The sequence below is a fragment of the Sciurus carolinensis genome, chromosome 2 (assembly GCF_902686445.1).
Source record: "Sciurus carolinensis chromosome 2, mSciCar1.2, whole genome shotgun sequence".
In the NCBI taxonomy this organism is placed as follows: domain Eukaryota; kingdom Metazoa; phylum Chordata; class Mammalia; order Rodentia; family Sciuridae; genus Sciurus; species Sciurus carolinensis.
The window spans coordinates 95,791,510-95,818,183 of NC_062214.1; the positions used below are offsets into that span (position 1 = coordinate 95,791,510).

Below are 26,674 nucleotides of genomic sequence, written 5' to 3' on the forward strand. Positions count from 1 at the left end.
TACCACTCCACGCAGCTCAAGTTGGGTATTGAAGGAAGAACAGGAGTTTTCTGGGTAGAGGAGGGGAAAGAGGGCATGTTTAGGAGCTGTAAGTCAGTGGAGATGGTCAGGAAACAGGCAGGAGCAGAGGGAAGAGGGACTTGGTGGCCAGGATGAATTGGCATTTTCTTTGGAGGTACTGAGGAATTATGGACAGATTTTAAGCAGGGAAGAAACATGAGGAGGCCTCTTAGAGAGAGGACTAGGCTTACAGTGTGGGGGGGTGGAGGGCATCTTTAGGTCTTTAGGCCTGAAGCGAGCATGGGCCAGAGTCTGAAGAGGGCAGTGGTGAGAGGTAAGTGGGTGGGTAGCACAGGCAGGGAGCATATTTGCAGAACACGCAGGAGTATGGGCTGGCTGGACATAGTGACTGCCTGTGGCAGGGAGGGAATGAGAAGTCACAGTGACTCCTGGGGCCCTGACTTGGGGAAAGCCTCTGAAGGTGAGGGCTGAGAAGGGGCCATGGCGATGGCATTCAGGAAACCATTAGTTTCCTCAGATACAGATGGAGAGATGGTACATGGAGAGGGGCCATCCTCTGCTCTGCTATTGGATGGAGACCCTGAGCAGGTAACTGTGGGTCCCTCTCCCCCTGGGGTGGTGGTAGGAGTCTCAGTGGCTAGTTCTGACTGTTCAGTGCAAGAGTTCAGTGAGAAGCCAGGGGAGGCAGGGAAGTCCGTGGGTAATGAGACCGTGTGAGAGAAGAGCTCAGAGTCTGAGCATGTTTAGCCTGGACTGAGAGGGACCTGGGACACTGTCATCATCCCTCACAGGGATCCTTCAAGTCTTCAGGGAGAAAATCTAGTTCTTCTTGCTCTGAAATGCCAGACTGACAGGTGAGTTGCTGGGACTCAGGAGACAGCAGCCCGCTGTGTGGAGCCCTGGCATGCCAAGTGCTTGCAGCTGAAGGTGTCAGACCTCGGAGGCCGCCTGGGAGCCCTGGCTCTCTGCCTTCTTCTGCCCTCCTGCATCTCACCCCTTTTCTTCTCTAGCAGAGGTAGGGTTTTTCTCTGAATTTCCCTTGTGACTGGATTGTCAAGAAATAATTCAATTGTCAAGATCCTCTCCCCAAGAACCTCCTGATGGGGGGAGATTGGCTTATATTACAGGAAAAGTTGGCGGAGGCTGACACACCCTGACGGACTTCGTCACAGACCTTTGCCTGTCTCCACCCGGATCATTTACTCTCCCTATGTTGCCTACCTCCCACCCTTTTCCTCTGAAGAGGGCATATAAATTTCTAAATCTTGCTGGGTCTTTGGGCACTCTCTTTCCTGTGATGCCTTGCATGCATAATAAATTTCTTTTTACCCATTAATTTGTCTATCAGTATATTCTGTAGACTCAATTATCAAACTTTCAGAGGGGGTGGAGAGAAAGTTTTACTGTTCCCTACAAAGTGAAAAGGAATTAGATTTGAGCTCGAGATGAGGGAGTCTTTGTTTGCTCATGTATAAAATGCTGATAAATTTCCTGCTTCAAGGGTGGAGGAGCACGACTGGAGAAATGCGTGGAATGCCTCCTCTCTCTACATGGCACAGAGGATGAATTCCCTAGTGACTGGACTACCCCTGAGGGAACTGTCCCCTCTTCCTCTGCCTAAGGTCCCCTTGTTCCCTGCCCAGTCCCTGGGGATTTCAGCAGAGGTGGGCCGCTTGCTTCACAGATGGTATGGAAGGAATCTGTGGCTTAGCCATTTCCTTATCACTCCACAAGTGCACTTTTCCACTATTTCTGGTGTGACTGCAACATGATTTATCTGATGATGAGTCATTAATAAAAAAAATAGCAAGTTTCCTCTACCAGACTCGCTTCAATACAAGATAAGATAAAGAATGTAAAACCACTGTCCAGAAAATCGGAGGGAATGGCCCTGACCTGTATAGGTTGGGGATGGTCAGCACTCTTGATCTTGTGGGAAGTGGCTTGGTCCATTGGACTTGGGACCTGGGATGGAGCCAGGTCTTCATCCCTTACCAGCAACGTGGCCTTGGACCAGCCAACTCCAGACTCCCTTTCCTCCTGCACGGCGTTGTCTGAGGATTACAGGAGGTGATGTATGAGAAGCCCCGGACTATGCCCCGTGCGTACTCAGCGCACAGGAAACGTTAGCCAAATCTATAGCTGGACCAGCTGACGCGAGAAAAATATTAACTGGAACAGTTTCTTCCCCTCCCACTTCCCTGCTGCATCGTCGGATGCTGTCCCCAGACACTTCCCCTGGAGTTGTGTCTGTGGGTTGTCGTTTTGTCTGCTTGCCTCGCTAATCGCACAGGAAGTGGGTGGGTAATGGGCTCCTCTGTTGTTCCACTGGCCTCCCTGTGAGTCTTACTGTTTTGCTTCCCTCACCACGGGGGCTTCTCACACCCTCTAATGACTGTTTTCCTTTCAAAAATGCCATATTTTTAGACAAAGTGTTTCCTGTGGCTCCTCTCTGATTCCCTGGCAGATCTCTGATTTCTCATCAGTATCCCCCCAGCCTCTTGCCAGTGACAGAAACCCACCCCCAGCAGCCTGAGCACAGGAAACGCAAGAGCTGAAGGCCCTTGGCCTTTCCTGCTTTGAGCTGAGCCAGCCTGGGCGGTCTTTGAGGAGGCTTTTGGGTCTGAGTCCCTTCTGACAGCTGTCCTGCCCCTCCCCAACCGTCCAGCTCCCCTTTGCCAATGTTGTAGGGAGAGGCAGTGCTGGTGGTTTCAAAGTTGCCCCAAACATGTGCTTCTCTTAGTCAAACCCAATTTGATATGACTCCCTTCACCTCCTGTTAGCAGTCATACGTCAGCCTGGGTCTGAATCATGCCTTCTCCACTGACTCCTGAGTTTTTTAAAGCTTCGATTTCTTTAATTGCAAAATGGGATAATACTCTGTAAACCTCATGGGGCTGTTGTAAAGATATGAATTATAGCATGTGAGTAAAATGTTGAGCCCTCTGCCTGGCGCTCAGTTATTCTTATTATTTCTAATTTAAATAACAATGATGCTTTAATTATATTTTAAATTAATAACTTTTATAATTTATTATTTAATTATAATTATTTATGGATGTGTTCATCTTCCACAGGCTGTGAGCCCCTCGAGGGGAAGAGCAGAGAAAGTACCCAGTACAGATGTAGTAGGATGAGGAGTGTGGCCCAATATCTTTAGGACCCTAAAGAACTTGACTACTCTCTGCAAGTCCGGGAAGTCCGGCAGCATGGGCAGGAAGGCAAGGTCAGGCAAGAGGAAAGTCCTGAGAGGAAGCATATGCAGGAACCCTGCCCTGAGGGCGCTTCCACAGGGAGTGGGGGCATTCACATGAGGAAATGTGACTGGACTGGCCAGGGAAGCATTGCCAGTGAGGACGGTTGTGACTGGGGGAGGTGGAAGGAGGGCGGAGTCTCCAGACATCTGCCTGTCCTAAGCCTCTCTACACAACGAAGACTGGATGGTCATAATTTTGTTGGGTTTAATTCATTCATTCCACTGATTCACATTTTTTGAGCATTGGCTCTAGATTGTTCTTTTAGGCAAATAATTTTCTATTTATCCTGTCCCTTGATTACTGTGATGTGTGTAGCACTCGGACTAGCCTCCCTCTGCCCATGACCATGTCAGACCTGGATAATGGATCACAGCATTTTGTCATACTGAGCATGATGTCATCTTAGAATCCTTGTCCATACAGCAGCCATTCCTGATGGAGTGGTTCTTACTTGAACTGACTGTGGTCTAGACCTTACATCATTGGGTAGGTCCCAAGGCCTCCATAAATTTCAAAAGCTTATAATTTTCCCCACAAAATAACTACTATTCTTCAATATTTCCACTTTTCCTTATGAAAGTACATTTCTCACCCACAGCTTGAAAGATTAGAGAGGTGTTAGGTATTAGGAATTAGGTGTTAGGCATCAGGAAATGAAAAGCAGGTGGGCAAAAGGACACATCTCCACCTTTATCTACTAATATTTATTTAGAAGGAAGGTGTTCAGAAAAAGCTCAAGTTTTGACTTTGGATGTTGGAGTTGAACATGATTCTGAATGTACATACATATATATATATATTTTTTTTACAAGTTCTGTATTAAGCATGTATTTTCTGAGTAGGAAAACAGCATTTTATTTTTAAAAGTTTATAAAACTTACTCAGATTTATTCTTACATATCCTTTCATACCGTTTGAACAATGGGACTTGTGAATGTACTATCTAATAAAAAATAAAGTAGATAAAAGCTGGCCTTTATGTTTGTACATGTGAAGCACCCTCTTCTCTGAACAAACCACCCACTTAGAATCTTTTGAAATTCAAAAAACATATTCCATGGAGATGATAGGAATGATGGGAAGTTATCTAGCACTGGGGACAATATTCACCTGGGGTGGTCAACAACAACAACAACAAAAAATCCAGAACAACTTTGAAAAGACAGTCTAGGTAGAGGTGAATTTACTAAGTTTTAACTTAGCCTTTCACATGCAAGGTCCCTTTTGTACTTTAATACCTAACTTTGTAAGATTTTTCTTAAAGAGAGCCTCCTCTACATTTCCTCCAGCCCAAATGCTATAAGCTTCAGACCCCATGAAGCCTGGCTCCACAGGTGTGCAGAGGGAAGCTCTTCTCTCTGGGCCACTCAGGATATGGCCTCCACCAACTCCTGTGTTCTCCTGAGGAAGAGCTGTGGAAGAGCACCTGGCTTTTCTCTTCCCTGTCCCTGCTTCTTCCCAGGAGCCTGTGGGTTACTAACTAGAACCCACCAGGCTGTGTTTACTAGAGGGTGAGGTTGCTTCACTCAATAGCGTCCTGCAAAGCCAATCTTTCTCTGCTCTGGGATGTAAGGTCGTTTGGGCTGCAGGTCTAGAGGTCCCCCTTCTCTTATCTCTCCATTTTACTGGTGTTTGGTGAATAAGGCAGCTCCAGCTTCTCAGCCTTCCTGCCTGAGTCATGTGGGCAAGTTCGGTGCCCTTTTCTGAAAGCTGGTGATCTTCCGTTTAAAGGGGATAGAGAAGAAAGCCTCACTGTGACCCCAGGCCCAAGCCAAATTCTTCCATTCTTTGTACACTGTCCATTGTGACAGCAGGAGAAGCCGACACTGTGCTCTTTGGTGATCAGCGCTCTATGTGTGTTTGTGACTTTGGTGGGCCAAGAGGCTTAGGATCCTTACTACTCCAACATGCTCATGAAACTGTTTTCCCTCAAGCCCTTCTAAGTTAATTAGAAGAAAAACAAGAACTATGGTGAGTCAATGTCTGGTGTTTACTGTACCTTGTCATTACCTTTCTAGATCAAGCTGGATAACCTTGGGCAGAAGCTGAGGTATATTAGATAAACACCTCTGCATGAAAGCTGGCAGCTGTGCAAATAAGTGGGCATGAGGCAGAGGCTTGACCAGACAGAATCAAAGGGTCACAGGAAGGGAAGACTCAACTCGTTGGAACTGAATTGTAAAGCACACAAACCTCAGTGAGTAAAAGTATTAGCAGACTAGCAGAGCGCCATGGAGTCAGGGTTGTGGCTCCATAGTTCCACGGTTGTTGTCAATCTGGGCCATCTTTAGAACTGGACTGGGTGGGCCTTTGTATAATTTAAAAAATTCCCTAGATGATTCTAATGTGCTTATAGTGGTGGGAACCACTGTCTCTATTAAATGGTATCAGTATGTATTAATCACAAATCTGATAATGTCACAGGGCTGAAACTGGGCTGGGTGGGGCTTTGTGTAATTTAAAAAACTCCCTAGGTGGTTCTAATGTGTTTACAGGGGTGGGAACCACTGCCTCTATTAAATAGTATCAGTATGTATTAATCACAAATCTTCTGATAATGTCACAGGGCCAGAGAAGATCATTTATGTTGGGGATCACACTAGGATCTGTGGACTGCTCATCTCAAAAGTGGGTAGCAGAGTTAGATCACAAGGCAAATTATTATCCCACAGAGCAGTGATTCTAAATTGAGAGTGCAATAGAATCTCCTGGAGGGCTTGCTAGGACCTTCATTGTTGGGTCTCAGCCTTAGAGTGTCTGGTTCCTTAGGTCTAGAGTGGGATTCTAAACTGACAAGTCTGAAAGTTCCAGGTGATGCTGATCTTGCTGTTCTGGGGGACATGCTTTGGGAACCACTGTTGCAGAGGACACAGGCCTTGGTTCTGAGAGGAACTGCTGGAAAAGAGGAGAGTATGAGAATATAGGAGATGACAGGGTACTGGATTCCAGTCCTGCCTCAATTGATGCAGTGTAGACTGGAGTGAGTCAAGTGGTTTCTTTTCAGCCCAGTGTAGTCTTCCATGATCTGGGGCAATATTAGCTACTTTGCCTATCCCCAAGGACTGGATGGGATAACCATTAATGACTCTCTCACTGGGCTCTTACCATGGTCTGTACATTTTACATGCATTATATCAACAAATACTGTCAACATTTCTAGGAAGTGGGTCCTAGTATTTTTATCTTATAGTCTTAGCAACTGAAATTAAGGAAGCTTCAGTCTTTGTGTCAGAGGTAGTTCCTGTTGACCCCAGAGCCTACGCTTTCCACCACTGTGCGGTTCCTGACTTTTGATGGGAAAACCCTTCAAAAACTGAGACTTGGCAAACATCTTATAACTGTGATTTTGCTAAGTGATAGGCAGGATCTGATGCAAGGGACACCCGGTGGGCAAATCACTATGCAACAGTGAGCAAAGCCCAGTTAATTCAGGTCTGGACAAAACTGGAATGTTTCAAAAGAAAACACAACAACACATCAATGACTCAGTAACTCTCTCTGAGAATGGGTCACTCTGATAAGGTGAGAGTGTTAATTAGGAGGAAAAAGGAGCAAACCAAACAGCCAGCAGGCAGACCAGGTGCCTCTGTAATAGCCCACCCAAAGCCTGAAGCCTGGGGAAGCTGCCTCCCAGGGAACCTGGCACACCGCATCACAAACTCTGCAGCTTATTCATTAACAAAGTCAAAGTGACTGTCTTGGGTAAAGGGCAGCTTTGAAGAAAGAAAAACACTGCTCACGTGAGAGGACCAGGAGAAACTACATAGTGGGGACCTAAAATGGGAAAATCAGACTTTGTGAGCTCAAGAGTCTCAGGGGAGCTTACAGTCACTTGGAACCCATACTCAAAGGTTTAGTTCCTCAAACCAGAAGTCCCTGAGAATATGTACCTGTTGGTCATTGTGAATAAGATCCCATGGTCAGTTGGGGGTGGGATAGATGGTCACTGAAGTCTAATTCAGCTCCTAGTTCTAACCCTTCTTTATAAGTTGGATTTAAGCTTCACTGGGCTACCAGGTTTCTTTCCCAGGGCAAATAACTATTTGGATAGAAATGTGATGAATGAAAATATATTTTTTAACTATCAGAAAGAATTTGATGAAATGTTATGCCAAAGCTCATTTGAAAAAATGTTGCTATAACCATTTCACATAGGTAGGAATGTTGTATAGCAAATTATAGAAGATGAAGTTGTGATCAGTCAGAAAGACAATGGATGCCTGGTAAGTATTTTAGAAAACTAATTGTTCTCGATTAGAATAAAGGCATGCACAACAATTGGAGTAACAGTCCACATGAAGATACGTGAAGAGTGATCTTCCTTAGTAATTGCAATAACCACCATAAATGAGGGAAAAAAGAATCTGTATGCATTTCAGGAATTAAAATGCTCAGCTGATTGTGATGATGGAAATTCTTATGTGGCTATAGTAATGGGCATAACTATATGGTCATAGAAGACCTTTGTGGCAGACAAAGGATGTGTTTGGGACAAGGTAACGCAAACAACATATAAAATGGTGGGTATAAACCAGAGGAGAATTATGGTCTTTGCAACCTGTTCCTTACCTATGATGTTAGTTTGGTCAGGACAGCTAATAAGCATTTAGAATAACTCTAGATCCTTAGAACAAGGGAACCATAGAGATCAGGTAATCTCTTGATCACTTTAATTTTATGGATGAGAAAACTGAGGCCCAGAGATCTAACTGGCTTGTCCAAGGTCCTATAGCTACTCAGAAAAGGTATTGTACAAAAGATGAAACACATTAGTGTACCTTTCATGAAACTAAAGTTATCTGATAAAGGAGACCTAAAGATTATGAGGAATTTTCAGAACATTTTTAGGTTGATAAAGTAGAAGGTTGACAAAATGCTTCCTCAAAATGTCCCATTGCATTGCTGTAAGAAACAAATCATTGAGATAGATAGAAAGATACTTTACAACAGGTAAGATTTTCCAAATGATCTTATATAAGCGATTCCTAATAAATATATTATTATTGTTAATCCTAATAAGCACACATATTGAATTTCATGGTGAAATCACAAACAGGTATAGGTGTAATGATGACAACCCAAACATCTGCTGATTTTGGAGTAAGTCTTCCTATTTTGGATCAAGCATGAAATGATTAAGAGATGGAGCTCCACAGAATCTGAGAGGGCTTTCAGATCTCCTCTGCTCCTGTGATTGTTAGAAATGACAGACATCTCAGCTATGATCCTGTCTCTAGTTTCATGTGTACCTATATCTTGTCTGACAACACACAGTGTAAGAAGGCACAGGCCAGAGAGGGTCGGTGGTCTTGTTGTGAGACTGGTGGTGACAGCCCTCTCTGACTATCTTCCTAGTCCTGAGCCCCCAGGAATTGTCTGAGTCATTCTGTCCTAACTGACTTCCCCGGTCTGTGACTGCCTGACCCAAAGTTTCACCTGCTCTCTCCAACTTACTGTTGGAGTAAGTTGGATTCATTATGGCTCTGCTCTGTACCCTTGAACACTTGGTCTATGAAGAGCAAACTTCAAATGCTGTTGACATGATGTGAGTGTTGCAAAGCATGGAGAGCTTTACCACATCAGCACACTTAATCCTCTAAAATAACTTTATGAGGAAGTATTGTTACTTACTGTCCAATTCAGCTCCACACGTCAGTAATTTTCTATAATTGTTATTTAATTGATCACTTTATTATTAACATTTTTCCATTATTCATGTGGAATTCTATGAAATTCTCCATAAATGTGATTTTTAAAATCTTTGATGTGCATCAAGATTATATAGGAGCACAATCTGTCTATATCTGCGTATAGAAACTGCTGGCACTCATAAGAGATACCAACTGGAAGTAAATGTCTAGCAATTAATATGCACATCCTATTCCAAAGTGCGAACACCGGAGGCTAGGGAGGCAGAACAGTAGGGGAAATGAACTATTCTGATGGGAAGAACGGAAGTGACACAGGTGTGTGAAAGGCATACATGACAGAAAAATTTCTTCCCCTGTCTCTGAACAGATGAGCAACAGAAGCCTGAACACCTAGTGAAGGCTTTTATTTGCAGCACAAACCATTCATAGTAATAGTTGGACTTTAAAGGTAAAGTAAAGGACTTATATGTCTTGATATGTGGTGGAGCCGCAGAAAGTTCTAGAAAAACAGGAGGCATGGAGAGGACTGACCCCAAGAAAGTAGAAGAAGAGTTATAAAATTGAAATCTACTCAAGTTTGAGAGAACTCAAGGATAGACTTTGGCTGTGAAAAAGAGCAACCCAAGAACACTGGTTCTGATGCTTAATGTTCACATGTTGTTAAGTCTTGCTCTAAGTAAAATGCTCTCTTTGTACTAGTTAAGTATTTCATTAAGTTGTTTTAATGAAAAGTCCTGCTGTGCTCGGATTGTGTGGGAAAGTCGGTTGGTACTAGACCGGGCTAACCATGTGGACGGGAACAGGAGCCTCGTTCAGCTGCTCGGCTGGCACCCCCACCCCCAGGTGTCCCGCATTGCTGGTGCAGCTCCTAGTCAGACATAGATGAGCTCGGGACCAGCCTGGGAAACTCAGCCAGTGAAGTCGTAATAAAGACCACAGTATTTAACCACAGACAGGAAAGTATACATGGGACTTGAACCCTAGCAGGTGGCAAGTGCATGCTCCTTTCTTCACCGTCTTTTTAACACAGAATAGTGCTTTTGGTATTTTTTTTTTTTTCCTAGAAAAATGAAAGCCTTGGATTTTCAAATGGGGTTATTTGCCTTTCATCTGTGTTTTCTCTACTGTTCTATTTTCTGATCCATTACTTTCATCTTTGAAACCTGTCATTGTGACTCTTGTATCAATGTAACCATCACTTAAAAGGCTTTTTGCTTTTTGGGTCAGAAATGTTTAATATCAGGCAATTTAAATGATTTTATTTGTATTGACCTCATATTTGAGAGCCATGCAAGAAGTACTATAAAATCAAATGTTCAAAGATAATGAGTACTTTGATTGGACTTTTTTCTCCCTAGATGAGTAGAACAATTGAGGGGTCCTGAGGGAGCAAGAGAGAATTAGAAAGCTGGTCAGTCCCCAAAACCTGGCCCCAGAGAAGGATGGAACAGGAGACTGAGAACACATACTCAGTCTGGGGCAGGGAGGAAAAGGAGACTGGAGGCTGCTTCTTTCTGACTTTCCTGTCGAGAGGAGCAGCTTGGCTGACCCAGGTTGGTTGCAGGGCCTCAGAGGGGATACAGGAGTTGGGGCAAGTTAGTGGGGGCAGTAGATTGATTAATTAACATGAATAATTGGATGAATGAACGAAGGAAGGAAGGAGCATCTGGGTCCAGGAACTGATCCTGGTTCCATCCCCATTCTGTCACACTAAGCATTTCCATATTCAGTGCCTTTCTGAAGAACTGGTACCACTCACTGGTCCACTTTCTGCTTTGTCCATAACCCATCGGTTAGTTTACTTACATATACACACTCTCTCCTTCCTTGACTGGACCTTAGACCCAAACCAAGAAATAAATGTCTTTTCCCCCACTCCATTTGTTTAGAAAAATGGATTCTAAGCACAAGAGAACTGAACCTGGTCAGGACACCGGATGGGCTGAACCAAAGCCAGCACTTCGAAGCAAGGCTCTGTGGAGCAGGGCTCTGTGGAGAGGCTAATTGCCAGTTTGGTTTGCTCACCTTCATGGCAGCTCTTGATTTCCCCTCCTATTCCAGGGGAGGGAGGCCTTGACTCAGAGGTTGCCTCCGGTTATCTGCCCCTCCCAGTCAACCCTTAAGGGAACCTGAGGGCTAAGCTCTGGCCTCTGCAGGGCTGCACAGAGAGAGCAGGCCTGCAGGAGCCCTTGCAGGCCAGCCGAGCTCTGTTCCTCAGCTGGGTTTTGCCTGCAGAGACAGGTCAGTGAAGTTATTCCTGGTGCTCATTAGCACTTGCAAAAGCTGTCGAATTCTTCCTACGTTGCTAAGTAGGCCCCAGAAGGCTGCAGATTCAACCCTGCTTTTGAAGTCTGGGAGAATCTAAGTAGTTGACTCCAATCCCCCACCTCCCCAGTCAGGGACCCCCACACCAGTGCTATTGCAGTGATAGCTGGGAGCTAGAGAGTGTGGCAGTCAGGGGCAGCTCCCCAGGGAAGGACAAGGCTGTACTTTCACTGCACATCATGGCAACATGTCCCCAGGCCTGACTGTCTTGTTTTTATCTGCTATGGACCACTCAAATGGCAGGGGGAATCATATTATCATTTACTCTAGTGTACTGACAGCCATTTGCTCAGAGCAAAGAATGAGGGCAGGGCGTGCCATCTGGGTTCATTTCAGTGAGCACTGTGACCTCAGGGAGGAGGCTCAGCCTCTCTGAACACCACTTATCTTTTTGTACCTGTGCTGCTCCTGGAGAGGACTATGGCTGCCATGTGAGTGGACTAGCCCATACTCCCATGAAGTTTGGCACTGGCTCCTGGGTCCCCTGACTTCTTCATCTAACAGGCCTGTTTTCCTGACTCTGTATTCCAGTACCCTATTATTTCCCAATTCCAGAACTTCTCCAAATGCCCCCTTGGAGACATGATGGCAGGGTGGGAAATGGACCTGCGTGGGTTGTACAGTCTCAGTCATGCTCAGTTTGAGCCCCGTCCCGCCCTTGCTAGTTGACTGATAATAAACAAACGTATCTGAGTTGGGTTTCCCCAGAAGACAGATAAGAGCTCCCTTGCAGAATGGCAGAGAGATTATAACCTAAGTGAAGGGCTTCGTAGAGGATCTGGCACACAGGAGAAGGTTCTGAAACCAGAAGCCTCTTTCTTCTTGGTCAGGTGAGTCGGCCTGGCTCCAAGAGCCCACCATGATTGTTTGTACGTGTGCCTTGGGTTGGGCGCTTCTCTTTCCAGTTTACACATTCACATCCCAAGATGCCTCTGTGGCTCAGTCCCAGTCCCTCTGTTTCCCATGAGCTGTTCTCTGCTTCCTGGATTCCCTGAAGCTTCACTGATTCACATATAGTTAGAATGTCAAGAAAAAGTCAAAGCTATTCCAGAACAATGTTTTAAGCATTCTTTAAGACAGGAACCAGGCTGTCAGTGGACCAAAGCCCTGAGAATTGAAAAGTGTAGGATATTTTGACATTGGCTCAAGTGGGGGTCATTAGGAATTGAAAGCACTAGAGAGGACCACTAGAGTACTGACCCCAGACATCCACTGGTGGATCCACACAGTCTCTCATAGGAGTCATTCTCTCTTCTTAGGAGAAAGAGAGAGGCTGGCTCACCATCTGATTGCCTTTCTGATCTCAGGAACCCAGTGGCCCAGCCCAGGACCCTCTGGGAACTGCATGCCAAGGAGGAGGTCACCGGCTGTGAATAGCTCCATATTTCCCACAGGGCACAGGGAGTGGAATCTGCTCTATTCCAGGCCTCCTTGGGGAGGGGTGGGGCTCCCTTCCTGTGGCCTCTGTGGAAGCAACCAAAACACAGTGCAGAGAGCACAGGTTTTCTGAGTTGGTGTGGAGCCAATTTAGGAAATGTTCGCTTTCTCATAAATGTAAAAGTCTGCTTCTGTGATGAAAAAAATATGAAACATCCATTTGCTGGTGAACTCTCATCTTGTTTGTTTTTTCTGCTTTCAGGAGTGGGTGGGAATTCCTCCAGAAACTGTACTTTCCTGAAAACCTGGATCAAGTCATATTTTTAGCTTTTAATTTGATTTATGTATTTATTGTTAATTCCCTAAATGGGACCACAAAGGGAGGAGAAAAAAAATGAGGTGCTTTTCCAAAAGCTTTGCGAAGATAGTTTCATTTGCACTTAGCAAAGGACTAAAATATAGCCTTACCAGCAAATATTGCCCCTACCTGCAATGAGAAAGATTCAGAGGATCTCTAAGAATACACACAAACTTCTGTGTTACTTTTTGCTTGCTCAGAAAGATCAAAGGTTCACAGTAGGTTTTCACATGACTTTCCAGTGGTCTTCTTGGGCTGAGAGAAGCCATCCCCACCCAGTGTCCACAAGTTACTGTCTTTCAATGATTGAAAGTTGTTTTTGCTCCAGCAGACCTTGAAAATACATACCTCACCTAGAAAATATGAGGCAGGTCCACCATTTTCCTCTGAGAACATATCACACCCATAGAAAGGGAGATTTATAGCCCTCCCTGTATTTTATGATATGTACTGCTCTAGTTCAGATCTGGAAAGGCCCAGGTGTTAAAGGTTTGGCTCTCAGCTTGGTGCTATTGGAAGGTGGTGGAAAGTTAAAGAGATGGGACTTGGTGGTGGTTTAAGGTGTAGGGGTGTGCCCTTGACGGGGATCGGAGGACCTGGTTTCTACACTCTCTTTCCCATTGTCTCAGCCACGAGATGAATATTCTGCTCTGTCACACACTCCTGCCATGACGTGCTGCCTTATCATAGGTTCTAAAGCTACAGGGCCTCCCGACCATGGACTGATACCTTCAAAACTGAGCCAAATAGTTGATTTATCTCAGGTATTTGTTAAAGCAAGGGGAAACTGATGAACACAGTTATGTTTTCCTCTTAAATATTTGCAAAGAAATAACAAAGCCATGGATATTAAGATGTTATTGATGGCAGACTTTGGAGTGACCTAAGGCACAGTTTAGATCATCTTTTAAGACCCAAGAGATTGTTAATGGGATACTTTTTGGAAGATGCTGTGGCCCCTTTTCCTATTCCATTGGGAAAACTGGCTCCAGGGTCAGGGACATAAGTGGTGGAGGGATTATGCACTGGGGAAGAAGGGTCACCGGATTCGGTTGGGCAGAGCTGGGAAACAGGGAGTTCTTTGGTTTCCGAGCTTTTCTCATGGGAAAGGAACCATAGACAGTTATTTAGCTCTAGTGGGAAGCTGGTCTAAAAGTGAAAAGTAACTATGACAGACTGGTTAGAGGTAGGAAAGGGCTAGAGTCAGGAGTCTCACATGAGGCTTATTCTTTGGATGGTGTAGTCCTCAGTTTTTTGACTTGGGGAAAAGAGCCAGAGATGAGGACAATGTCTCTACTATTAATTATAATAGCACATTCACCAATATAAGGAATCAATCTATTGAGAAATTCTACCTGTTATGCTTTAATTGCAGGAGGTGAAGGGCATGGTGGGCTGTTGGTCTAACCAGAGCATATACCAGCCTTGCTCAGGGGAAGTTCTCTTCCAAACTTCACATTCGGTAAGCACTTCCCAATGACCTCACTTAAGATATTCTTCCTCCAAGAGGGACAATACAGAATATATGGGCACGATTTTTCTCCAACAATTTCCCTGCCTCCATAGGAGTACAGAATACAAGCAGGTACTCATTTATTTTATTTTTAAAGCTCTCCAGTTGCTGGGGACAGCAAAAACTTTTGCCATTTAATTTTTGTTATTATCCAGCTTATGAAAATGTATTTCTTAATCCTCTAGCTACCTATGTTCCTGATCAGAAAAAGTATAAACTGGTCTATCCCTGGTACTCTAGGACCATAATTTAAGAATAACAACATGGCCTATATACAGAATAGGATGTGCAGAAAATGCCCAAAAAGCCATCATTTGTGGCAGGGTGGAGCCACAGGTCCAGGCTAGGGAGGAAGAGGAATTGTGTGAATCACAGATGCAGACAGGTGATCACTTGCAAGATGGAAATCCTCACTTATATCCAGTTCAATCAAGTTCATGTGAAGAAAAGGACTAAGCTGGTATCTCTAACCCTTTTGAGTACCAAATGGCTCTAACTGACTGATTCTCAGGGGTGAGCAAAGAGAATAATAATAGAGATGTCTGATCACAAAATGGCATAGCCTTAGTTGCACAAAGGCATTAGAAGCTCTCATCCACCAGCACGTAGGGCAGAAATTGTCTTATGCATGGTGGGAGTTAGTCCAGGTGTTTGGAGCATAGAGAAAAATGAGTCCTTCTGCTGGTCCTGGAGAAACTGTGTGATACATTCTAAACTGGGTGCCTCAGGAGCAGTCATGCTTTCCATGGGTAAGATGGGAAAGGATTAGAGTCCACTGTGTTTCTGAAGCCTGGGTTCCATAGTCCATCTCACCTGGCGCTGAGGCCCAGTGCTTATCTGATAGTATCCAGATCCTGAGAAAGCTGTTGCCAGGCTTTGGGTGACATCTCGGGGACATCTCTGCTGGGGATGAGTTTTCACTTGGATACGGGCCCTTAGGTATGTCCCTTTGACCTCCTTAGTTTCTGTTTTCTTATTTGTATTATAAATGAGTTGGACAAGACATTCCTAGGATCCTGTGTAATTTTCCAATTCCACACACATGGTAGTGTGTACCTTTTTTTTTTTTTTAAGTAGACTTCTTCAGTTGGTAATATAGCAAAAGGAGTCCTAAAATAAGAGGACCTCTTGTTTTTCTCTATTTATTCTGCCTTTGTGAAGGTGGAGGGGGAAACCTTTCCAAACTAATCTTAGGGGAGAAAAGAGAGAGCGGCCATCTACCTGGGCTCTGGGGTAGGGAGCAGATCCCCTATGTGGTCAGTGTTACTTCAGACCCATGGGGAGGGACCATCAGAGGTGGTGACCCGTCTGCAGTCCTCCCAGGAGGGAGTGATCACCCTAGTCTCCACTCCACTCACCCCCAGCACTCCCTGCAGGGGTCTCTGGGCTGCATCAGGGCAGATGTGCCCTATCCTTGACTATGGCTTCAGGTGTGGTTCAGTGCTTTTTTTTTTTTTTTTTTTTGGGTGCTGGGGATCGAACCCAGGGCAAGCACTCTACCGACTGAGCTATCTCCCCAGCCCCTGGTTCAGTGCTTTTTGCCTTTATATTAACTAGAAAAATTTATTTTCATGACTTTTATCAAATAAACACACACCACTTCAGAACAATAGGAAGGGACAAGAAAGTGTCAAGAAGGATGAAAACAAAATCAGCCATAATCCTATCACCTAGAGCTGTTTACATTTAAGTGCATTTTCTTCTAGGTATTTCCCCGCTTTAAGAATGCTCATTTTACAACCTGCTTTTTTTTTTTTTTTTTTTTGACTCAATCTCACAGCACATTTCCACGTAATTAACTATATCTAGCTCCACTTTTCCCACTGCTTCCCTTGTCCTCTTCTCTTTGTTTCCTTAAGTCAGGAAATTCCAACCTCTACTCCTTCCTGTATTTGCAGGAAGTGCAACCATCTCCATTCATCACTCAGTCCCACCATTCTTTAAGGTCCTATGTCCTCCATGAAGCCTCTGGGACCATGTGGGAGGGCCCTCCTGATTGTCCACCCGTCCCTGCTACTCTCCCCATCCCTGGACTCTGGACTGTGCTTCAGGTCCTTAACATGTCCTGTGCTGTACTGTTAGGATGATTGTTATGGCAATGTCCATCAGGCAGTGAGGTTATGGTAAATATTTAACAACAGGCTCTCTGAAAAAAAAATGTATGCACAATTACACATGCATACAGACATGTATACATTTATTATGCATTTTATTGCAAGGATTGGTATTATACAATTTACAAATAGTAATAAAATATACAATACTCTTTATGGTAATCTCCACATAGCCAGTTGGTTCTCACAGATTGTTTTTGTTGTTTTTTGCTCTACTTGATTTACTAGGAGATGTGTAGTTCCGATGTGAATATTGGTTGCTATTTTCATTTATGTTTATGAACAAGACAAAAATAAAGCAACAAAGATGTATATTAGAACTTTGTCCAACAATAATATGAGTTACTTCTTTTCTGAATTAGAAAATTATTTTTGAATACTAGAAGGATATTTCCTCAAATTATTATTTTTTGTTATTCACAATAGGAACAATTATAGGCACAAAATACTTTTAAGTTTAATCTTCATTAACATTTTCTTCACAGCTTTGTTAAGTCTAGATCAGGGGCTGGCAGTCTTTGACCTGACACATTTGGCCCACCATATATTTTTGTAAATAAAGCTTTATTGGAACACAGCTATGTCCATTTGTTTATCTATTGTTTACAACAGAGACTTTATGATCTATAAAGGGGAAAATATTTACTGTTTGGCTCTTTATAGTAAAATTTGCTGACCTCTGTTCTACTTAGTCAGTAAAACAATAGATCAAACCCTGATTTGTAATATTTATAATATTTGTAATTTCCATGTGCAAATACAACCATTATGGCTGCTATTAAGCTGCTGATGAAACACTAATGGACGTGGAGTTGGGAAGGGATGCATTTTAGCACATCATTAGAGAGCATTTTTACCATATAGAGCATCATTATAGAGCATTTTTATAATAAATGTAAAAACCCTAATGATAGAGATAATAGCAAACTGTAATAAAATAATTAGGAACAGAAGAGTTTTGAATTTATTGTTGTTTTTAACATAGCTTATTTCATTTCAAGTTTTATAATTTTATTTTAAAATAATGGTTTTTTAAAACTCAGCTTGCAAAGTTCCGAAAATTTAACAATTGACTCTGTGGAGGGTGAGGGTTTTGACTTTCAGTTGGGAAAATATGATCCCAGCCTGTGTGGCTGGACTTCTCTCTGAACCCCAGCCCTTGTGGGAGGTTCTGCACAGGATGAGGGCAGGGGAGGCGCTTGTGTTCCTCAGAAGTCTTAATCTTGAAGAAAGGAGGCCCTGTGTAGCAGTGGTTCCAACCCATATGTTGACTAGAAAATTGCAGGGTACTCTGGACATTGCAGGGAGTATAACCATGACCCTCCACCCACCACATGCGGTACTGAGTCATTCTGGGCAGAACCAGCCAGAAGGCACAGATGGTGCCCTGACCCCACTTGACCTGGGTTGGGTACTCCATGGAGCTGGCCAGTCAGCCTTTCAGCCAGAAACCCCAGCTTTCTGTTTCAGAAGTGCCAACTCCCACCCCATTCCTGCCCCCACCCTAGGAGAGGACTAGCCAACTGAAGCAAAGTCAGAGTTCCCTGGGACCATGTGACCTTGGCCGTGGAAGATAATGGTCAGTGTCCGCGTGGCATCCTCTGGGCATGACTGATCTGCAACAGTTGGTTTTTCTCTAAGGAAACTCCATGCCCTGAACCCTCACCTGCCAGCTTCCCAGTGACCTTGGAAACAAACTATATCTCTGATTAGGCACTGCAAGTTCACTTAGAGTTGGAAGACAAGTGTAGCAGAGGCATCTGCATGAAACAGCAGGGAGAGGACAGGTACATAGGAGCCACTGTGCTGGCTTCCCTTCCCACCATCACTTCTATACTCTATGACCTTGGCCTTATCACTTAACCTCTTTGTGTCTGTTTCTTTGTAGGTTAAATGCCTCACAGGATCACTGGGAGGTCCACTAAGGTAATATACCTGAAAATATGTTGACAGGGCAGTCAAAAGAACTGGCACCAGAACCTCTGCTGAAAATACCAAGTGTTGAGCAACCCATAATCTCTAAAGAGAGTTGCAAGCAAGTGGAGTAAGATTCTTCCAACTCCAGGGCTCCCAAAGAAGTAGGGCCATTACCATCACCACTTTCCTCCAGTACATATAAATGGACAAGTGGGAGAAAAGAGAGAAGGAGATATTAGGGGAACAATTTACATCTGTCCCCCTGATTGTTACTCTCCTCTTGAGATCAAGTTGGGGGAGCCATCAGAATCACTTACCAAGAATGCAGGGTGGGGGTGCCTGCAGGAGGCAGGAGTTGGGGTGTTGTGTAGTTGGATGTTTGCTGAGATATTGAAACTCTTGGCCCCATTTGGGATTTGGTGCTATGGGTTTGATGGTTTGGTTTTGAGGAGAGTATGGCTTATATCCTTGGGAGTTTGTGGAACTGTATATCAGTGTGAGCTGTGCCTGCTGCAGCCATATGAAGACAGGATGCTCAGTCAAGTGGGGAAGAGAAGAGATCGTGGGGAGTGTGCCTGATGTGGGTGGGATCTGTTTCAGTCTGTTTCCTGCCGCTATAAGAGAATACCAGACTGACTGAATTCTAATCAAAATAAGTTTATTTATCTCTTAGCTTTGGAGGCTGTGAAGCCTGAGCCTGAGGGCCTGCATCTAGAGAGGGCCTTCTTGCAGCAGTATGACATGGCAGAAGGGTGAGTGAACTTGCATGAGACAGAGAGGGCAAGAGCAGGAGAACACAGGTGTGCCTGAGAGCTCACTTTTATAACAAAGCTACTTCTGAGATAACTAACCCATTTCTTCAATAATGGCATCAATCTGTCATGAGGGGAGATCTCTCCTGGCCTCTTAAAGTTGTACCTCCCAATACCATCACAGTGGAAATTAAATTCAATATGAGTTTGGGAAGAGGACATTCAAACCTTAGAAGGATCTCCCCACCTCAGTTCTTATCAACCTTCACATGGTGGGGAAGAAGACCCCAGTCATTTCTGAGGCTCCACTAACAGGAGGGGTATGGACCACCAGAGAGGACAAGGTGGGTCACGGCTGCCCTTCTTGGTGTGAAATGAGCTGGGGTCACACTAAAAGGCCCTTGGAAAACCACACACACTGTCCTCACAGGCACCATCATGTGGGCCAAAGCCACCAGTAACAGATGGGACCAGAGTGAGCCACAGCAAACCAGACAACCAAGGAGGGAGGGTCTCTGTGTCCCTGTCTCTGTTCTATTACCAGGATTAGGCCCTAAAAAGGGAGGGTCATGATCAAGAAGTAGGACTCCCAGCTCTCTACCCCACCTCACCCACAGGGCTCCGGTGGTCAGAGGAATGAAAAAGCAGGACCAGCCTGGTCTATCCCCACTTCAAACTCCATCCCTGTTATGAAGGAGAAAAGAAGAATGTCCACCAGATGTGAGGTCGAGCCCTCAGAAGAAAATAAAAGAAAAGGATTTTAATATCAGAATTTACCAAAAATTAAGGAATCTGCCCAAGATACTATTAAGGGATGGAGAAGTATGATCTGATACTGCATGGTTGAAGTGGGGGGTGGGAGAAATAGAAAACTATTTCACAAATTTATACCCCTCAAAATTCAGACTGTTCATTAAACCTATCACGCAATTCTTAGTTTTTTGTAGTGGGTGGTCCTTTTGAACTGAGTGAATTGGATCGAACACAGATATAGAGCAGCGGTTCTCAAACTTTGGTGCATGCCTGAATCACTCAGAGGACTTGTTAAAACAGTCTGTTGGGCCCCACAGCTGGACTTACTGATTCAGTAGGTCTGGGGTGAGATGGAGACTTTGCATTTCAATAAGCTCCCAGGTGACACTGATGCTACCGGTCTGGGGACCACAATTTGGAAAACACTGTGAAATAGACTAAAGTATTATTGAAGTGTGTATTTAACACACAAGAGTCTTAAAAGCAGGCCTCTGAGCATCCTAGGAGGCCAATAAAAATGCTGGTTTTATGTATTTCACCCATCTGCTTCCTTTGGCAGGAACAGTCCTTGTAAGTTGCCTTGGTCCTCCTATGTATTATAGAAGAAATTGAGAGTCCCAGTGCTCTCAAATGGCTGAGTATGTGATGTCATCCAGGATCCCCCCAGGAAGCTAGCTCTACCAGGTAGACTCACTACTACAGCATGACTTTGAGCAGGGGACCAGTGTGCATGGTTAGGGGTGTGTGAGCAGGGACAGGTAAGCCAGTTTTGCCCTGTGGGAGCAGGAGCATCCTTGCTTCCCTCCTTGTCCTCATGCCTCACAACGAGTCCTCTGTGATCCAGCAGGAAGAAGTGCCCTTCCCTCTTCTGGATCCTGCTTAGTCTTATTTGGGTAAAGCAGATCTTACCAAAGGCAGAAAAAGGGTAAAGCAGATTGTTCCCAAACCAGACTAATCAGAGGTTCCATCCTCCTGCCCATGAGAATCTATCCAGGGGAGAGCGCCTGGCCAGAGTCCTCTCTGGGCCATTTGTCAGAGGTATATGATAAGGTACATCCTCTCTGGAGTTTTAAGTTCTAAGGTCCAAGGAAATGTGAGATTCTCAAGTGCTACCATGGAGGGAGAAAAGAGGAGGTATGGAGGAAATGGATCAAGGGGATAGAAAGAAAATGGAAGTACATGATAAATTTTTAGGGTCACAGATCCAGCTGAGGCTGAAACTTATATTTAGGACATCACTGTTATGTAAGGAAATAAACTCCCCTTTTTTGCTAAAGTTAATCTGAGTTGAGTTTCTGTCCTTGTGACCCAAAGTCCCAATGGATGCCATCATTGGGTGTTTTTACCTGCCTTTTTCCTGTCACTGGACCTGTGTCTCTGAAACAGTCTCCTGACCTGTTGAGCACTGGGGCATTTGGTTTCTCTGGGGTTGCCCACTCCCCAGTAATGGCTCCTGAATGACGACTTCTGTGGTTCACTGCACTTTGATAGGGAGGGTTTGGGGCAGCCTGGCTTTGGGGCACCACGGTTCTTTCCAGCATGTTTCCTGGAGGATTCTTGCAGCTCATTGCAGTGTAAGGTCCCCAGTGCAAAGTGAAAGCTGTCATCTGTCTCCAAGGGCCTTCTGATGTTCAACATGGAACCCTGGCATCTGTAGACTGTACCCTTTGTTGCTTTGGGCCCAATTTCATCTGTTTTTTTTTTTTTTTTTTTTTTTTTGGGTGCTGGGGATCGAACCCAGGGCCTTGTGCTTACAAGGCAAGCACTCTACCGACTGAGCTATCTCCCCAGCCCCCCAATTTCATCTGAAAGCCCTGACTGCTGCAGGGAAACTCTCTTGGGGACTTTAGCACTGCAGGCTCTGTTATCAACACCAGGAACCTCCCTACAACTTCCACCTAATAGTTTCACTTACCTGCACCTTGCTCTTCCTAGCAACTTGGGTATAGCTGACCACCCCGTCAAGGGTGACTTGTTTAGTACTTTGACACATTTCCAGAATAGATTCAGATTTACAGTGTATTGATGGAAATTGACCTTTAACTGAATGTTTCATATAGAAGAACTAAAAATATACACTGCCCAGTGAAATTTAATGAAGTTCCCTTTTAGAGGGTGTTATTCTTTTCCCAGAGTGCCAAACACTGCCGGCAGCCTCATCTCTCCCACTCATGGCCTTTACTACTTCCCACTCTTGTTCTAAGCTGGTGGAATCCAGATCTGGCACCAGTATTAGTATCACCTGGAACCTTGCTGGAAATACACATTTCTGGTATCTCCCTGGGCCTACTGAACCAGGAACTCTGGAGAGGGGCCCTGGGGTACAACAAGCTTGGCAAGGGAGTTGGAAGCACACTAAATTTGAGAGCCACTGACCAAAATGATTCAGTTTCTGCCTCAGTTTTCATAAGCAACACAAAGGGCCAGAAGTGTTCCAGAGGGGACACCTCTTGCTCCTCCAACAAGCTCCTTGGGTGTCTTAAGCCTGGCTTAAACCAAGGACTTGAGCTCAGGGGTCAGGGGCAGTTTGGCTGTTGAGAAGCAAAGGGTCTCTCCAGATTGTCATGCTGATGACCTTAGAAGAGGCTGGTTTCTCTTGTCATTTTTCTAGAGCCTCAGAGAACACTGGATTCTCTGAGAGATGATGGGCAGGGTGGGGCTCACACTGCCAGGCAAAACAGAATGAAATGAAATGAAATGAAAAACGTCTCCAAGAAAAGAAACATTAAGACCCATTTCTCCTAGCAACCCACATGGATTATAAAGCTACATTTATCTTTCAAAGTAAATAGTAATCAGTCCCAAGGAGCAAGGAGACTTTCAAATAATGGTTAACATGTGTTGATATTGACAGTGACCCATAAATCTCAATTTCTTTGGAAGAGACTGTTGGGTGGCATTTTAATTCTAAGCCATCGAATGAGAAAGGAGAGAGATTTACCTCTGCTGTGGATCTTAGTGGTGCATTCTTGGAAATACAACCCAACGAACATGGAGTTAAGCACTAATTGATGGCTTCCAACATGCTTCTTAACACTCCATTACCCAGACGAGGAGCGCGACAGCTGACACATGGAGCAGCTGAGCCTGGGCTGTGCCTAGACTGGCTTCTGCAGCCATCTAGGAAGGATGGGGGCCCTGGGGAGCCTCTCAAGCAGGACTAATTGTCCCTTTTCCCCTGGGCACTCACCCTGTTAGTGCTTCCACTGCCCAGTGTGCACCCACCAAGCACTTTGGAGCTGACCGAACCCTCTACAAGATTCCTTCTACTTCCCATCTAAGCAGTTTTCTCCTTATATGTGGCTAATCCCAAGCCTGGCTGTTGTCCTCCAGGGGGACAAGAGGCCTTTCTCCCACTCATCAGTTTGTTGTCTACAATTGTAGATAACTTGGCTCCTGTTCCCTGCTCTGCCATTTGAAAAGGCTTTTTAGTTATCATTTATTTATATTTGCCTGACATACTGCTAAGGGTTTTTATATACATTATTTCATTAAACCCTTATTAACTGTGTGGCTTTGGGCTAGTCATTTGTCCTTTGCAAGTCTGTTTTCTCTTTCTTTCTTTCCTTTGGTGATGTTGGGGATCAAACCCAGGGTCTCGTGCATGTTAAGCAAGCATCTACCAGTAAGCTACATGCCCAACCCTCTATTTTAAAAATAGAACCAATGATAACACCTATACCATGGTGTTATGGGGAGATTAAATGGAATATCCTGGGAAAAGCACTTAGCAAGGCCTCGCAGTGGGGACAATGCCCACTTGGGCCTGCCTGCCTCTGCTGGGCTGTGTCAGGGAGGGCCTCCATTTCCTGGGCCTGAGTGCCTGCAATCTGGTCTAGTTCCCTTCCCCAGGGAGGGAAGGTATTTTTTTGCCTTGATCCCAGCCCTGAGCACAGGGCCTGATGCAGAGCACGTGCTCAGCCAATGTATGTGAAGTTGGTCAGGAAGGAGTACTGTGGCATGAGCCCCAGAGAACCCTGGGACTAAGAAGATAGAGCTGGGCCTTGAGTGGGAAAGTGACGAATGCCTTAAATCCCTGCTGAGCAGGAAGCTGGAAGAGTTGCTTCGAAAACTTTTGTAAGAGAGGAGGGCCACGAAGAGCTTCAAGCCTTCCAAGTCCAGCACTTCCCAGGGAGTGATGGACTGAAAGTCATAGTCATTTGGTGACAATGTTTGAACTATAATCTGTGGCTGAAGTTTGATAGTGTGGGCTGTGTCTGACACCATATTAGGAACTTATTACAAAGGGCTTGGATCTCATCAGCAAAATCAGTGACCTAAAACAGGGAAGGCAACCTGGGGCAACTGTCCAGGTACTAATTCACCTCTCTGTGGTTACTTAGAGTTGCCTGCCTGCTCCCAACCCCATCTCCCCGGGGCCACTGTGAGGTCTGCTTCAAAGGTGAGGCCCACACTAGTTGGGTTGGTCCCTGTGCCTTCTCCATCGGGGGGGAAGGCATCTGGACCAAGTGATCAAGGGAGAGAGGAGCGTGGGGAATGACCACACCTTGGACTCAGTTAGACCTCGATTCACACCCCACCTTGTCCTTTCACTAGTCTGGACAGCAACTAGGCTGCGTCAGTCCCCGTTTCCTCATATGTAAAACAAGAATAAAAATATCTTTTATAGATTATAGGTTGTTGTAAGAATGCAGTCAATTTATGCAACATGCTAGACATAGTAATAAAGCACATGCAGCTGGATTTGGGTCAAAGGACTGCATCTCATTCATCCTAGTATTTCTTCCCATCCCTATTCCTCCTGTGCTAGCTCACTGCCTGATGTCTAGTGATAGGTACTAATTATTAGTTCACTGAGTAGATGAGGAGCTCTTTGGTGTCGTCTAAAAGATAGTTTCTCAAAATGTGGTGCTGGGGCCTGTGGTATTGGCATCAGGTGGACACTTGTTAGAAGTGCAGGATCTTGAAGCCCATCCCAGTTCTGCTGTAAAGAATGTTCATGTTATCAAACGTCCCACGTGACTCATATGCACATTAAAGCTTGAGAAGCTCTGCTTTAGAGAGGATCATCTGAAGCTGGGGTAGCTTAAAACTCCCATTAAGGTAGTGAGCACCATGGGGAATTCATACTGGAGAAGGCGTCACCAACTCAGTGTGTATGATATACATCCCTTCTCCCCTTTCACTGATCTGGAAGTGGTTTTCTGGCTCCATGGAAACCCAAAGGACTCAGAATCACTTCCCTGAGATCCATAATGGGAACAGAGCCAGCTTCTCAAGGGCCCCTGTGCCTGTGTATTGCAGAGGAGGCCTGAGGTCTGGCCAGCATCTCTGGCTTTCTATTTGCTAGCACTATCTCAGGGGTGGAGTGCAGACTCTAAGGAGGAACCCAGATGACTTCAGAGTCCCTATGTTTTTTTTTTTTTTTCATATATATATATAGTTTTTTTTTAGTCATAGATGGACACAATACATTTATTTTATTTATTTATTTTTATGTGGTGCTGAGGATTGAACCCAGTGCCTCACACGTGCCAGGCAAGCGCTCTACCACTGAGCCCCAGCCCCAGCTCCAGAGTCCGCATGTTTCCAGGTGGGGAAGTTGGGCAGAACTGGCCTATGTCTCCTGCATCTTAGGGACATTTTCCATGACTTCCAACAGGGCTGTGGAATTCACAGATAAAATTACTTGAAACTCACTCACTTTTAAAAAGTGTACACGACCTGGAACTTTGACAAGGAGGCAAACGCTCAACATTCTCTTGCGATGGGCAGACTCCACACCAGCTTAAGCAGGTCCTGGGATGCAATGGTGATGGGGACAGCCCTGCCTGGAGGCCCTCTCACTCCAGCAGGGAGAGGATTGAAGGCAGATAATGAAAAAGCAACAAACCAGGTGCCACAGAAGAGCAATCTGAAAGGGGTCAGGGCCAGGGGCAAGCACAGGTGTTGGCACCAAGTGCTGAGGACTCACAACCTCAGCCTGGGAGAAACAAAAGGGACCAAAAAAGGAAAGGGAGTTGGAGAATCTTGACTGGGTCCTGGTTTGAAAAATGCCACATATAAGACTCTTGGGTCAATTGGGGAAATTAGGATATGAACTGGATATTGGACAATGTGAAATTATTTTTAATTTTTTTAGGCAGTGGTACTGAAGCTACTTAGGAGACGTTCTTATTAAAAGATGAAGGCTGATGTATAAATATTTAACACTGAATTATTGTGATATCCACAACTTTCAAACAGAACATATAGGTATGTGTGTGAATCTCTCCCTTTCCCTCTCAATGGTTCTATAGCACACACTCATAAAAGTGCATGTACTTGAGTTAAGCAAATACATCAAGGCTAACAATTACCGAGTCTATCTGGAGGGAATATGGCAATTCATTGTACCTTCCTTTAAACTTCTTTTGATATTAGATTACTTTTGTAGTAAAATGTAGGGAAGCACCTTGGGAGTAGTACATGAATCAGGTGACTATTGTAATGACAGGGTTACTTAGTAAATCAGTGCTTACAAATGTTTGTTTTATGACTAGCAGTGACGAGTTGAAAAGTGTTTCATTTATTCTTACTTTGTCTTCAGAACAGCCCAGGGAGGTTTCAACTAATCACCTCACCACTAATGACTCACAGAGATCTAAAGAACCACCTGTGGATAAGGTGGCGTAG

The 26,674-nt window shown here is 44.7% G+C and overlaps 1 protein-coding gene and 1 long non-coding RNA gene across 2 annotated transcripts in view; one reads left to right on the forward strand and one right to left on the reverse strand.

Moving 5' to 3' along the window:
* The window catches only part of Lipc (lipase C, hepatic type), a 130,896-nt gene that overhangs the window by 91,605 nt on the left and 12,617 nt on the right, over positions 1-26,674 (reverse strand).
* LOC124970690 (uncharacterized) lies at positions 11,967-20,338 on the forward strand. The gene is made up of 5 exons (XR_007106166.1): positions 11,967-12,084; positions 14,365-14,451; positions 18,505-18,542; positions 19,207-19,285; positions 19,903-20,338. It is a non-coding gene; the product is annotated as an uncharacterized LOC124970690 (long non-coding RNA).